The sequence below is a fragment of the Elaeis guineensis genome, chromosome 8 (assembly GCF_000442705.2).
Source record: "Elaeis guineensis isolate ETL-2024a chromosome 8, EG11, whole genome shotgun sequence".
In the NCBI taxonomy this organism is placed as follows: domain Eukaryota; kingdom Viridiplantae; phylum Streptophyta; class Magnoliopsida; order Arecales; family Arecaceae; genus Elaeis; species Elaeis guineensis.
In genome coordinates, this window is record NC_026000.2 from 21,326,704 (window position 1) to 21,338,958 (window position 12,255).

The window sequence follows — 12,255 nt, forward strand, 5'->3', positions numbered from 1 at the left end:
AATACCCTGTGGCTTTAGGGACTTATTGGTACCGTTGTCATATGATGACCTCTTTAGATGTTTTACTTGGCCTTGTTGACAGGTAAACAATTACTTTGACATGTACATTTGGTGGTGCAAATACAAAGTTTAATAACTATTCTGGAACTTAGATTTTGAACATGCTAATGAAGCAGTAGCATATTTTGAAGCCTTATTGTGGGGCTGCATGCTGAAACTCTCTTCATTTTGCAGCTGGAAGCATCACATGAAAGGGAGAAAGAGCTATTACAGGATATCACTGATCTGCAGTGGAGGTAAATTCTGATGATCCGAAATAAAATACAACTATAATATTGTCATGATATTGATATTCCATGGATTATTTTGCGATGTCAGGCTTATATGCACCCAAGAAGAACTACAAAGGCTTAAAACCAAAAATGCTCAGGTCTGTAGTTAAGCTTGGCACCCATCATTGATACAAAAGTTCACACTAACAAAGCTTTGATTCAGGTTTGATGCAGATGTCACAGCTCCACAAACCCAAATAAAGCAGGGACAGATGCAGAAGCAAGGCTGTTAGACATGAAGTGTTAAAGGATAATAATGGGGCTAAAATATTGATGTCCTGTTGTAACTAGGAATTACTCGAGGGTACATCCTGCTATGTGTTTTATGACCTACAGTAGCACAGCAGTGGCTTGTAGAGTAATTCAATGCGTGACTTCGCATGATTGAATGGTTGAATACTTGTAGTAATGCTCTCCAAAACGTGTATATATATTCTGTTTGGTTTCGCGTCACTTAGATTTGCATTAATATTTCTAGCTCCATTAATGCATAGAAGTTTCTACTTGCCATGGCTGGAGGCTGAAAACCAAGCGTACTTTGTGAGGTACCAAGGCTTGCTATGTACATATTAACAAATGGATCCAATGTTTAATGCGATAAAGCTATCAGATATAAGCAACTAATCCATACATTAATATGCATCTAGTTGCTTAGCATAAAAATTCTCAGTTTAAATTGAGATTCTCTCGTGTAAGGATGCATCTTTTCTTAAAAATGCCATCTGTATTAACAGCATGGACTCGTTATGAGGGGAACATGATTTAAGGTGGATTTGAAATACTGAAGGTGAAGCTGATTATTGGAATACTGAAGGTCAGCTTTGCAGTGGTTTTTCTTGTGTTACCTCTTTTTTCTTCTTACTCCTCAAATATGACTGGGTGGGCTCTAAGTGTTGATGTGATTTGAGAGGGTTTGATTTTCAATCACCCATATGAATTATCCCTCCACCATGCAGCACTAAGTGTAACATCTGTTTGCAGGGGAGTCCAAGCTGGGGAAATCACATATGGGCATCCAAGCAACGCTGAAGTAATGATGCTTGTCACATCGCGTCCCACAAGTTATCCCATTGTTGGACTGCTACTCCGAGTACTCAATTCAAAATACAACAGGTTGAAGAGTTATGCAGCTTGTGAATCTTTTAGTCCACTGCAGTTCTTAGTGGATCTGTACTGAAGCCTAACATAAGGCATTTATGAACAAGAGGTGTTATAAAACAAAAATAGTCACAAAGAAAAAAAAGGGCACAATGTTCTACCAAGAATGGGTATCCACTTCTCCAATGATACCCTAGTCTTTTGCTATTCTCCTTTGCTTCTTCTTGATGCAATTTCTTTTTTCTTTTTTTCTGCTCAGATGGAATACAATCTAAGGAGTCAAAAAGAAGGATATCCAAAAATGACATCAGCAAAAAGACATATCAATCCAGTTGCATCCTCCATAATGAACAGCTACAAAACTCACAGCCTAGTCGGCTGTGGAGTTCACCTCCTGATAGACATGTCTAATGTCAATGGAGGAGGCAACACCACTCCTTGCCCACAGGTCGAATCAGGTGCGTAAAGGAGATGTCCTCCCATGTGGCTCAAAGCTCCGCAGCAAGAATGGTGGTTTTTGAATAAACAGACCCTGTCGGCCACCATAAATCTAGAGTTCAGGTCCTTGATCATGAAGTCCTGCTCCATTATTGCTGGTAGTCACATTGCTATCAAAATTGGTCTTGAGGAAGGCTCGACGATGGGGGCTCCCAGGTGATATAAACCCTACGAGGCATTACAAGAGCGAAAATGACGTCTCAAATATCCCAACTCCTTAAGGTTGACCCTGACTACAATGTGTCCACAATCTTAACTGCGTGAGATGAAGCCCTCTCAAACATAATCCTAATCAGCTGCCATCTCGCCTCAAGTAGATCAGCATTTCGGGCCAGCAGATGTGGTAGGTAATGTAGGCTGCTCTGATGCCAGCAAATCTTATATCCTCAGACTCCCTTCTCTGCTATAGAAACTTTAAAAAAATTAGACCAGACTAGTCTTTCGAGGTCTGAACAGGAAGGAGGTTCGTCAGTTCGGGCCGCCCTCGTATAGAGAAAAAAGACATGCTCAATCGTCTCTTCCTTCAACTTGCAAGACAGACACGAAGAAGAATCGTCTCTTCCTTCAACTTGCAAGACAGACACGAAGAAGGAACAACCATCCAGTGGATCCTCAATAGAGATTTAGTTAGCAATCAATGTCAAGCAACCTTCTAGATGAACAAACTAACCCTTAGGAGAACTCGAAGCCTCCAAATCCAAGCACCATCTAAAGTCTTGACCGGCTCTCTCTTGTAGAGGTCATACAGGTCCCTAGCCGCCACCCTGGATATACATGAGGATGCCAAATCCTAATATCCGAATCTTGGAGCAAGGAAACTGGCTTGGACATAATCATCTTTACAACTGACCACACAAAGGCAATTCACCACACGTATGTTTCACCTCCTCCCCTCCAACTAAAGTAGATCACGAAACCTGCACTGTGATGCCCACCTCCATGCTAATAAAGGTAGCCAGTGAGAAAGTGGAATATCAGCTATCCATCGATCCTGGACAATATCAATCGATCACCCGTCATGCACCATCCAACTGATCTGAGCCATCATGTCAGGTAGGTGAGTGAAAATCTCCTTCCAAAGGAAGGAACACTCCAGCCGATATGGGCAACTCTCTTTGGAGACCATGACCGTACCTAGCCGCATCATTGAACTCAAAAGCCATTTGGCTGAGTCAATAATCTCACTGTATGTCTAGTAATCAAGGCCTCCCATTTGATCAGATGAGAATGAATCCCCAGCCCCCCCTCATTGATTGGCTGACACATAACATCCCAAGCCAGGAGACGAACACCCCCTCTACCATGCGAACCCTATAAGAAGTTTTGAAAGAGCTACTCGAGTTTCAAAAGGAAAGACCTCGGCAAAACAATGTGGTTCAATATGTAGACCAGGTTGGCATTGAGAATCGATTCACCAAAATAATCTTGACCATCATTGAGAGGGCCCGGTACTGCCAGCCCTCTAGACGTTCCTTGATGGCAGCCTCCATTTGCGAGCAATTAGACCTCTAAAGTCTTCATCCGGTGATGCGAATCCCCAAGTATTAGAGGGCCTAACCTGCTCGTGATGCTTAGGAGATTTTGAGTCACCTGCCTATGCTACTCCCTAATCTTTAGACTGAAGTAGATCGAAGATATTAGAAGATTCACCATCTGGTTGAAAGCTACACAATAATCTTCCAAAATCTTGTGAAGAACCATAGAATTTCAAGAAGTAGCCTAGCAGAGCAGAAGACAATCATCTGCAAAAAGTAAATGTTAGATCGACAAGGCCCCGATGCTGGCACATAGGCTCGATGGCATGATCGAGGGCATCGCTCACAAGGTTCTGGAAAGCACATCAACATAAGTAATGAACAAGTATATGTATAAGGGGGCAACCTTAACGAAGGCTAACAATCGAGTGAAAGAAGTTCATTGGAGTACTGTTGATCAAGATGGTATAGGATGGAGCATGCATGCACCCTTGACCTAGCTGATCCAATGTCTGTGGAATTTGAAGCTCTCTAAGGCCTGATAGAGGAAGTCCAGCTTATTCGATCATAAGCATACTCCAATCGAGCTTGATGGTCATGAAATATTGACGATAAAAAAACTCTGAGGAGATCATGCAAAAACTTCTGTGTGATCAAACGTTGTCGAAGATGCTATGCCCCTCGATGAAGGCACCCTGCTCTGGATTGATCAATTGAGGAAGAACAAACTTCATCTTACCGACAAGGATCTTGGTGCAGACCTTATGAAGAGTAGTGCACAGACTGATAAGTCTAAAGTGACCTAACTCCGAAACATCTGTCTTTGTAAGAAGAGCAATGAAGATTCGCTTTCAAGTAGCTGGCATGAATCCTATAGCAAAGAACATCTTGAATAGCCTCCACCACCTCATCATGCATAATGGGCCAATAGTGCCTGAAGAAGAAGGGAGAAAATCCATCAGGCCTATGGGCCTTGTCCTTGGCCAAAGCCCAGACCATCCCCTGAATCTTCTTCCTGGCGCTGGACTAAATATAGCTGAATTCTCCTCGTCCGAAACTAGACTGCCAGGAGCTGGGTACGAAAGGGACCCCCGACCTTCCAAGTCCATGGACCATCTCAATCTGAAAAAGCTGAGGACCTCTTGCTTGATCCATCCTCACTATCAATCCACTAACCCCTAGCATCTTGATCTTTTTTTTGTCACCTAATAAAAGAATCTTATATTTCTATCCCCTTCCACAACTACTGGACCTTGGACTTCTGCTGCCAAAGCACCTCCTATTGCCTTAATAAATAATGGTGAAGGGAGAGACTGGCCTGAAGATTGCTTAAGTCATCCACAAAGAGACCATTATCCCTATGCTTCTTCATCTGCAGCTCCAAGATCGAGGCCTCAAACTCCTCAACCCTCCTAAAGATATTCTCCACCTCAATCTAGTTCCACCTCAATAGCCTACACCTCGTCAGCTCAAGTCTATGAGTGATTCGGTACATGGCATCCCCTGCACCAGAAGCCTCTAGACATCTCATACAATGACCCACAAATAAGGATAGGACAACCAAAATTTCTCGAAGCAGAATGGACTCCGAAATAAGAGATCCAGGTCGGTGGAGAATAGAATCGAGCTATGATCGAAGGTGATCCTTGAAAGATGGCAAATCTGATAACTAGGAAAATGCTGGAGCCAAGGACTAGTGGCAAACATTCTATCAATGTGCTCTCAAATTCTGGCTCTCCCCTAGTAATTGTTGCAGCAGGTAAATCTCAGATCTGAAAAACCTAGGTCAATCACTTTGTTCCTAAAAAAAAAAACTCCAAAAACTTTTTGGACTCAATGCTATCAGAAAAGCTCCGACTACCTCTTTTTTCCTGAGGGCTGTCAATGAAGTTGAAATTATCCACCACCGAGGAGGGCAAACCCTAATCGATCAATTTGGTGACCTCATCCCACAATACTCTCTTCTGCCTATAGTCTGTGCCAGCATAGACACCAGACAAAATCTAAGAAGCTTCATTAATACTAGAGATGATCACTACAGTCTGTTGGTTACAATTGTGTAGAATATCAATGTTGGCGAATCCCTATCTTCAAACAACAATAATCCCATCTGCAAGGCTGCACGACTCAATAGCGTAGAAACCCCAGGATATCAGGAAGCAACGCCGAGCCTCTCAAGGCTCGTCCCTGCCAAACAGGCCTCCACCAATATGCATATAATCAGCCGTTGCTACTGCATCAACCTCGAAAAGATAGAGGCAAATGAGGGCTTTCCAGCTCTTGAACATTCCAAAACAAAATCTTCATGGGTAGGAATCGTCAATGGCAGGTGCCACCCCACCCGGCCCTCCAACATAGCCTCCAGGTCCACCCTGCTTTCTATAAGCCGGACCACCAAAGTCCCTTCACCACCAGCCCCCAAAACAGCCCTAACTTGGGCTTGTATGCTCCAAAGTCCCCAAATGGGTCGGCCCAGCCGCCCCCACACCTAGACCCCCAACTGGCGAGGAAGAGCCGGCCCCTTTTCCCACCGAACCATGCAATTTCTGAACGCCCAAGCTTTGCCAACGTCAGCATAAAATTTCCTGCAGAGCTATTACATGTTAGTGACAAATGCATTTTATTTGTTGTCTTCCGGATTATCCATCATAAGCTTAAAGAGCATTGCGGCTGCTACGAGGGTATCCATGTTTTAAGCAATAAGGAATCTTAACTGAGACAGGAAAATGATGGAATGAGCCTTGCTTGCTTGAAGATTGACATAGTGAGAGGTTATCAGATTATATAAAAACCAATATACTGGGAACCACACAGTTCATTTCTATCACAGGTTTTGGGGCCTCCGGGGGGATATTGTCTTTCTCAGAGGCTTAAATTCTTTTATAATTTTCGCCTTCTTGAGTTGTATAAAGACAACTCATTTGCTAATTAACTTGTTAAACTCCAAAATGTAGGTTGCAGTAATATGTTTTCAAAATATCTCCGACGTATTAAATACATATTTGGTAATACATTTCTATTAGAGTTAGACTATATATTTTATATAAATTACTTGAAAAAGACACCAGTTTTTAAAATTAATGCTCAAGATCTAAATAATTGAACATGATCTCATTACCTAGTTATGTTGCGCAATTCAAGGATGAGGCGAAGACAGACTTAATCTTTGATATTTTCTATTTTACAGCCATTTACTTGAACCTGTATCATTGTACTTGTTAGCTCAAGCTTTTAATACGGCACCAAGCAATGGCCCCTGAACCATTAAACATGATATATACTATAAAAAATACTTAGAAACCAAAATTAATATATTTGGATAGCCCCTAATCCATGCATCAATGTGGTGTAAAAATGAACACTATTAATTATACTAGTGCAGTAAAATACATGAGGGGGCACATAAATTGAAATGGACTTTACTGATTATAACCTACATATCTTGAAATATGGGTGGATTCAAATTCATGAGATTTTGGTAATCAAATAATAGTAAACATAATATCATGCTACTAAAACTGTCAATTTTAATACCAACTTGATGATTAGGTTAAGTAGCACCAAAATATATAAAGTTTAGTTTGTCGATATTTTTATAATATAGATCATATTCAATAGTTTGGATTTTCAACTTGGATGATCTACTATTGATTTTGAATTATTAACTCTTTTTTCAAGAAGTTAAGATGACGTGTATAGTCCAACTCTTTTTATTATATCTATTACTTCATCATCAATTCTCTCTTGATGACTTCTCATGCATTTAAGATTCCCTTATAAACTATTTTTGTTAATTATATTTGGATACCCTTATTTTTTTTTTGAATTCCATTGTATAGATTTTTAATGTTATGAATTTTGATTATGTTAACACCTTTTTATTGTCTTTTGGTTAATTAAGTTTTTTTATTAGTTGGTCTAACTCTAATCAATTTGATATTGAGGTCTCGCAGACCCCTATTTTTAAGAGATAGGATAGGGGTTGTTTTGTCATCTATTGTCTTGCATTATCAAATGCTTGACTAGGCAAATTTGGAGGGAATTCGTCATTAAGGAAATCTTGGTGTAACCTCTATTAGGGCTGATCAAGAAGGTGTTCGCAAAGCTAACAAAACTTGAGAATGCAAGTTAGCTTCAATAGATAGCAAGAATAAAAGCACCCATTGGCTGCAGCTAGCACTAAAATTCATGCATTCAAGCAAGCGCATTGCTCGCTTGCGCCCGCCACCACCTTTGAATCCTGGACATCCTGAAGGACAAACTTTCCGAGATGAGGTGCCAGGCAATTATGTTAATAGTTGTTGGCTAGCCAGTGTATTGTTGCTCGTATAACCTTCTGGGGTAAATTTTATAAACAAAGGAGAAAGCTCAACGAACTTACCCTCAATCAAAGATAAAAACCTATGATTGCATTTGGTGCATTGCCAGACAATCTTAGAAGGTAATATGAATTACCTCAAAATAGATTGCTATTATCAAATTACCAATAATATTGATTACTATGTTCAGTACACATAGATAATATTACAATAAAAATATTAAAAATCTTGATTAATATGTTTGGTATGACAATCAGATTATCAGTAATGTGAAATTAAATTTCAAAATACTTCTAATAAATTTGTCCGGATGCTCTTCTTTTCTCTAATGAGAAGTAATAGGAGTGTTGCAGGTATGGTGGTGGTGCAGAAAAGTAGTGGGCCAAAGGATGTGGGGAACCGTAGGCACTAGGTGGGTGGGGAGGGGGAGGGCGCGTGTGGACCATGGGGTGGTGAGGACGGGCATGGAGGAATCATGGGAGAATGGTGGGGGACAAAGGTAGAAGAGCCGCAGGTAGACACAAGGAGATGGAGGAGCCGCGAGCCAGGGGCGTACACGGATGGGGGTGGGGTGAGAAAGGAGGGTTGGGCAATGGATTTTGGTGGCGTTTGTTACATTATATAGGAAATATTGCTATAGTAATGTGATTGCAGAGGAAATGTGATTACCCGGTAAAATTATAGGGAATCCTATATTATAGTATTTGATGTATGCAGTAATATTGTTGTAAAATTGTTGGTGCAAAAATCCGCTTACGCCGGAGAAGCTGGAGTCGCGGTCGCCGCTGGGACCTGCAAAAGAAGTCTAAACCGGAGGTGGGGTTGCTCCGGCAAGATCCTCCGACGCTCAAGTCAGTTCTCTGCCTCAACAAGAATGGAGTGCTCGAACGAAAATTTTAGCAGAGTTTCTAGGTAAAAATGAGAGCTTATAGAATAACGTATCTGGGGTTCCCCCTTTTATAGGCTGAAGGGGCAACAAACTGATGGTGATGCCTGTAACCGTCTGGCAGTGGGCCGCCCATAGTCAGGGAAAGTTTGTTGCGGAGAGTAGTGGGGTGGACCCGTGGCTATTGCCGGGGCATGCCACGTGGAGTCTGCCACGAGGAGTGAAGCGGCATCCGTTGTCGCGACTTGCCAGAGGATAGAAAAATCGCGCGGTATCCGTCGCAGGAAGTGGAGCAGGACCGTGGAGTGATGGAGCCGTGTGGAATCTGCCGTGGAGCAGGGTCGTGGAGTGATGGAGCCGCATGGAATCTGCCACAGGGAATGGAGCAGAATCGCGGCTGTTACTGCGGCGCACCAGAGGATGAAGGTCTGCCGGCTGAAGTCCGGCTGGAGTGTCTAGCGGAGAGAGGTAGTTAGCCATCTGTCCGAGAGGAGCTCGGAATCCAGCTTCGGCAGGAGCTCGGATGGAGTCTTCCTTCAGTCACAGCCGGGGGTGGAGTCCGGCTCCCGTAGGGGTCTGGGCGGAATGTCCTTGCTATTGGAGTCGTGGGCGGAGTCCGGCTCCCGTAAGAGTCCGGGCGAAGTCTGCCTGCAGCCGTTGGAGTGGGGGACGGAGCCCGGCTCCCGTAGGAGTCTGGGCGGAGTCTTCTTGCAATTAAAGTCAGGTGCGAAGTCCGGCTCCCGTAGGAGTCCGGACGGAGCTTACTAGCAGTTGAAGTTGGTGACGGAGCCCGGCTCCCATAGGAGTCCGGGCGGAGTCTTCCTTGCGGTTGAAGTTGGGGATGGAGTCCGGCTCCCGTAGGAGTCCGGGCGGAGCTTACCAGCAGTTGGAGTTGTGGACGGAGCCCGACTCCCGTAGAAGTCCGGGCGGAGTCTTCCTGCAATTAAAGTTAGGTGCGAAGTCCGGCTCCCGTAGGAGTCCGGACGGAGATTACCAGCAGCTGAAGTTGGTGACGGAGCCCGGCTCCCGTAGGAGTCCGGGCGGAGTCTTCCTTGCGGTTGAAGTTGTGGACAGAGCCCGGCTCCCGTAGGAGTCCGGGCGGAGTCTTCCTGCAATTAAAATCAGGTGCGAAGTCCGGCTCCTGTAGGAGTCCGAACGGAGCTTACCAGCAGTTGAAGTTGGTGACGGAGCCCGGCTCCCGTAGGAGTCGGGCGGAGTCTTCCTTGCGGTTGAAGTTGTGGATGGAGCCCGGCTCCCGTAGGAGTCCGGGCGGAGTCTTCCTGCAATTAAAGTCAGGTGCGAAGTCCGGCTTCCGTAGAAGTCCGGACGGAGCTTACCAGCAGTTGAAGTTGGTGATGGAGCCCGGCTCCCGTAGGAGTCCGGGCGGAGTCTTCCTTGCGGTTGAAGTTGTGGACGGAGCCCGACTCCCGTAGGAGTCCGGGTGGAGTCTTCCTGCAATTAAAGTCAGGTGCGAAGTCCGGCTCCCGTAGGAGTCCGGACGGAGCTACCAGCAGTTGAAGTTGGTGACGGAGCCCGGCTCCCGTAGGAGTCCGGGCGGAGTCTTCCTTGCAGTTGAAGTCGTGGACGGAGTCCGACTCCCATAGGAGTCCGGACGAAGTCTGTCCGCAGCCGTTGGAGTAGAGGACGGAGCCCGACTCCCGTAGGAGTCCGGGCGGAGCAATGGGAGTTCACCAACAGCAGTCGAAAGTCGAAAGAGACTTGCGAGGGTCAATCTCGCCAAGAACTTCGCCCGAGGGTATTTTATACCCAACACCAGTCCCCCTACTTCCGAGTTTGAATTTCGAATGAAGGAAGTACATAGAGGTCGTCGCAGTCGAAGTTCTCCCCCTGACGCCCGTGTGCAATCGTCCTCGGATATGTTGGCATTTAATGCACGCATGTCGGAGCCCCTTTTTTCGATTAGGGTGATCCGAAGAGTCTTTTCGGAACTCCCATCGGGACGTGATCCCAAGCGTCGTGCCATGAAAGTTTGCGAACAGTCAACCGTCCGGTAGCGGCGAATGGGACACGCGGGATACGTGGTGAGCACCGGTTGGCCTAGGGACACTCGCCACCATAATTGCGCTAGGCTTCGTTGCCTATTTAAACCCCCCACCCTTCCTCGGGGGGCTTCACTTCACCTGAGGGACGACATCTTCCTTTCGCCAGAGAGCTTAGCCACTCTGCCACTCCATCGGTGCCCCTTCCGACTCCGAGTGTCCTTTGTGCTGGTTTTTGCCATCTCTGCCGGCTCTCTGCCATTTCCAGTCCCCCGATTCTCTTTAAGGGGTTCCCCCGCCAGGACCTCCGCCCTGGAGGCCAATCTCAAGAAGATGCCATGGTCTTGGAAGGGTGCAAGGAGGAGAATAGCAGTCTGCGAGTTCTCCGGTCGTATCGCCGTGGGTTTCCGTCGCTTTGAAGGGGGCTCGAGGGAGAATCCCTTCAACAACAAGGGTTTAATAATGGGGACAACCGGTGAAGGCGTTCTGCCTGAGAATTTTGGAGTAGCTGATCGGGACGATGCCGGTCAAGAGGGTAGAGTCGTCGTCATAAGCCGTGGAGGGATCCTTGATGTCGTCGGAGCCGAGGGACCAGAAGCGGTCGGCGCTGACGGTCGGGCAGTAAAACTTGTTGCGGGGACAGTGGAAGTAGCGCATGCTGACCTTGCCGGAACGCCTAGGACGGCGGTTGTCATGGGGCATTCGATGATGGCGCATATCTCCGACGCCATCGCTGTCCCCGGGGTAACCTCGGTTCTTCTTGAAATAGGTCGTCGTCACTGCTGCCGTTGCCTTTGCTGCCTCCTGAACTCTATCCCATTCTTTTCCCCCTAGGGTTGGGATTCCTGAGATGGAGCGGGAGGAAGCCGAGCATGTTTATCACACGCACTGGAAAATACGGTTGGACGGAACCGGGAAGAGAAGTTTGCAGCTTGAAGTGGCCTCCGGTGTATCTCTTCCAAGTCGTGTATCCGAGCCTTGTAATAGTGTATTCTTTTCTGGCCCTCCAGGTCTTGTAACGTACATCTTGTTGATTGAAAAATGAGAAGGAGATTTTATTACTTCGTCCGTACTTTGCGTTGAATTGTTGTCTGCCGAACTTCTTTCCTTTGCCATTGTCGTTGTTGTATTCCCTTTCTCCTTTTCTCTTCTTTTCTTTTTCTTCTCTTTTTTTTTTTTTTTGACGTCGTCCTTAGGTTACCGATGGTTGCCACGCCGGCTCGCCTTTTAGTTATCCCTTTCTTCAACCTCAATGGCTCTATAATGCATATGAGAAGGTAATTTTCCACTATCTCTTTTACTCATATGTTGAATTATCGTTTGTCGAGCTTCTTTTCGGCCTTTGTGTCGTTCAGAGGTACCCGATTGCTATCGTATCGACCCATCTTTTTCATCCGTGGCCGCAGAGTCGTCTGGGGCCATTCGGGTTTGGTGCCCCCATCAGGGCTCGAGCTCGGAGGTCTGAGCTTCTGTCACCCTGGGAAAGTTGTCTTACCTTGGGCTTGTGTTGAAAGCTTCCTTGAAAGCTGAGGTTCTTGATGAGAGCCCCAATCCTTGCCGAGACAGGGTTCTCTGCATCTTGGACGCTGTTTGTTTTCCATTCGTCGCTGACGTGATCCATCGGCTTCTTTTTCTTTTTCGCTTGAA

The 12,255-nt window shown here is 45.6% G+C and overlaps 1 long non-coding RNA gene across 1 annotated transcript; it reads left to right on the forward strand.

Annotated features, from left to right (window-relative positions):
* Nucleotides 1–150: 150 nt before the first annotated feature.
* LOC140851110 (uncharacterized) lies at nucleotides 151–785 on the forward strand. Its single transcript, XR_012133916.1, has 3 exons — nucleotides 151–296; nucleotides 379–430; nucleotides 496–785. It is a non-coding gene; the product is annotated as an uncharacterized lncRNA (long non-coding RNA).
* Nucleotides 786–12,255: the final 11,470 nt, after the last annotated feature.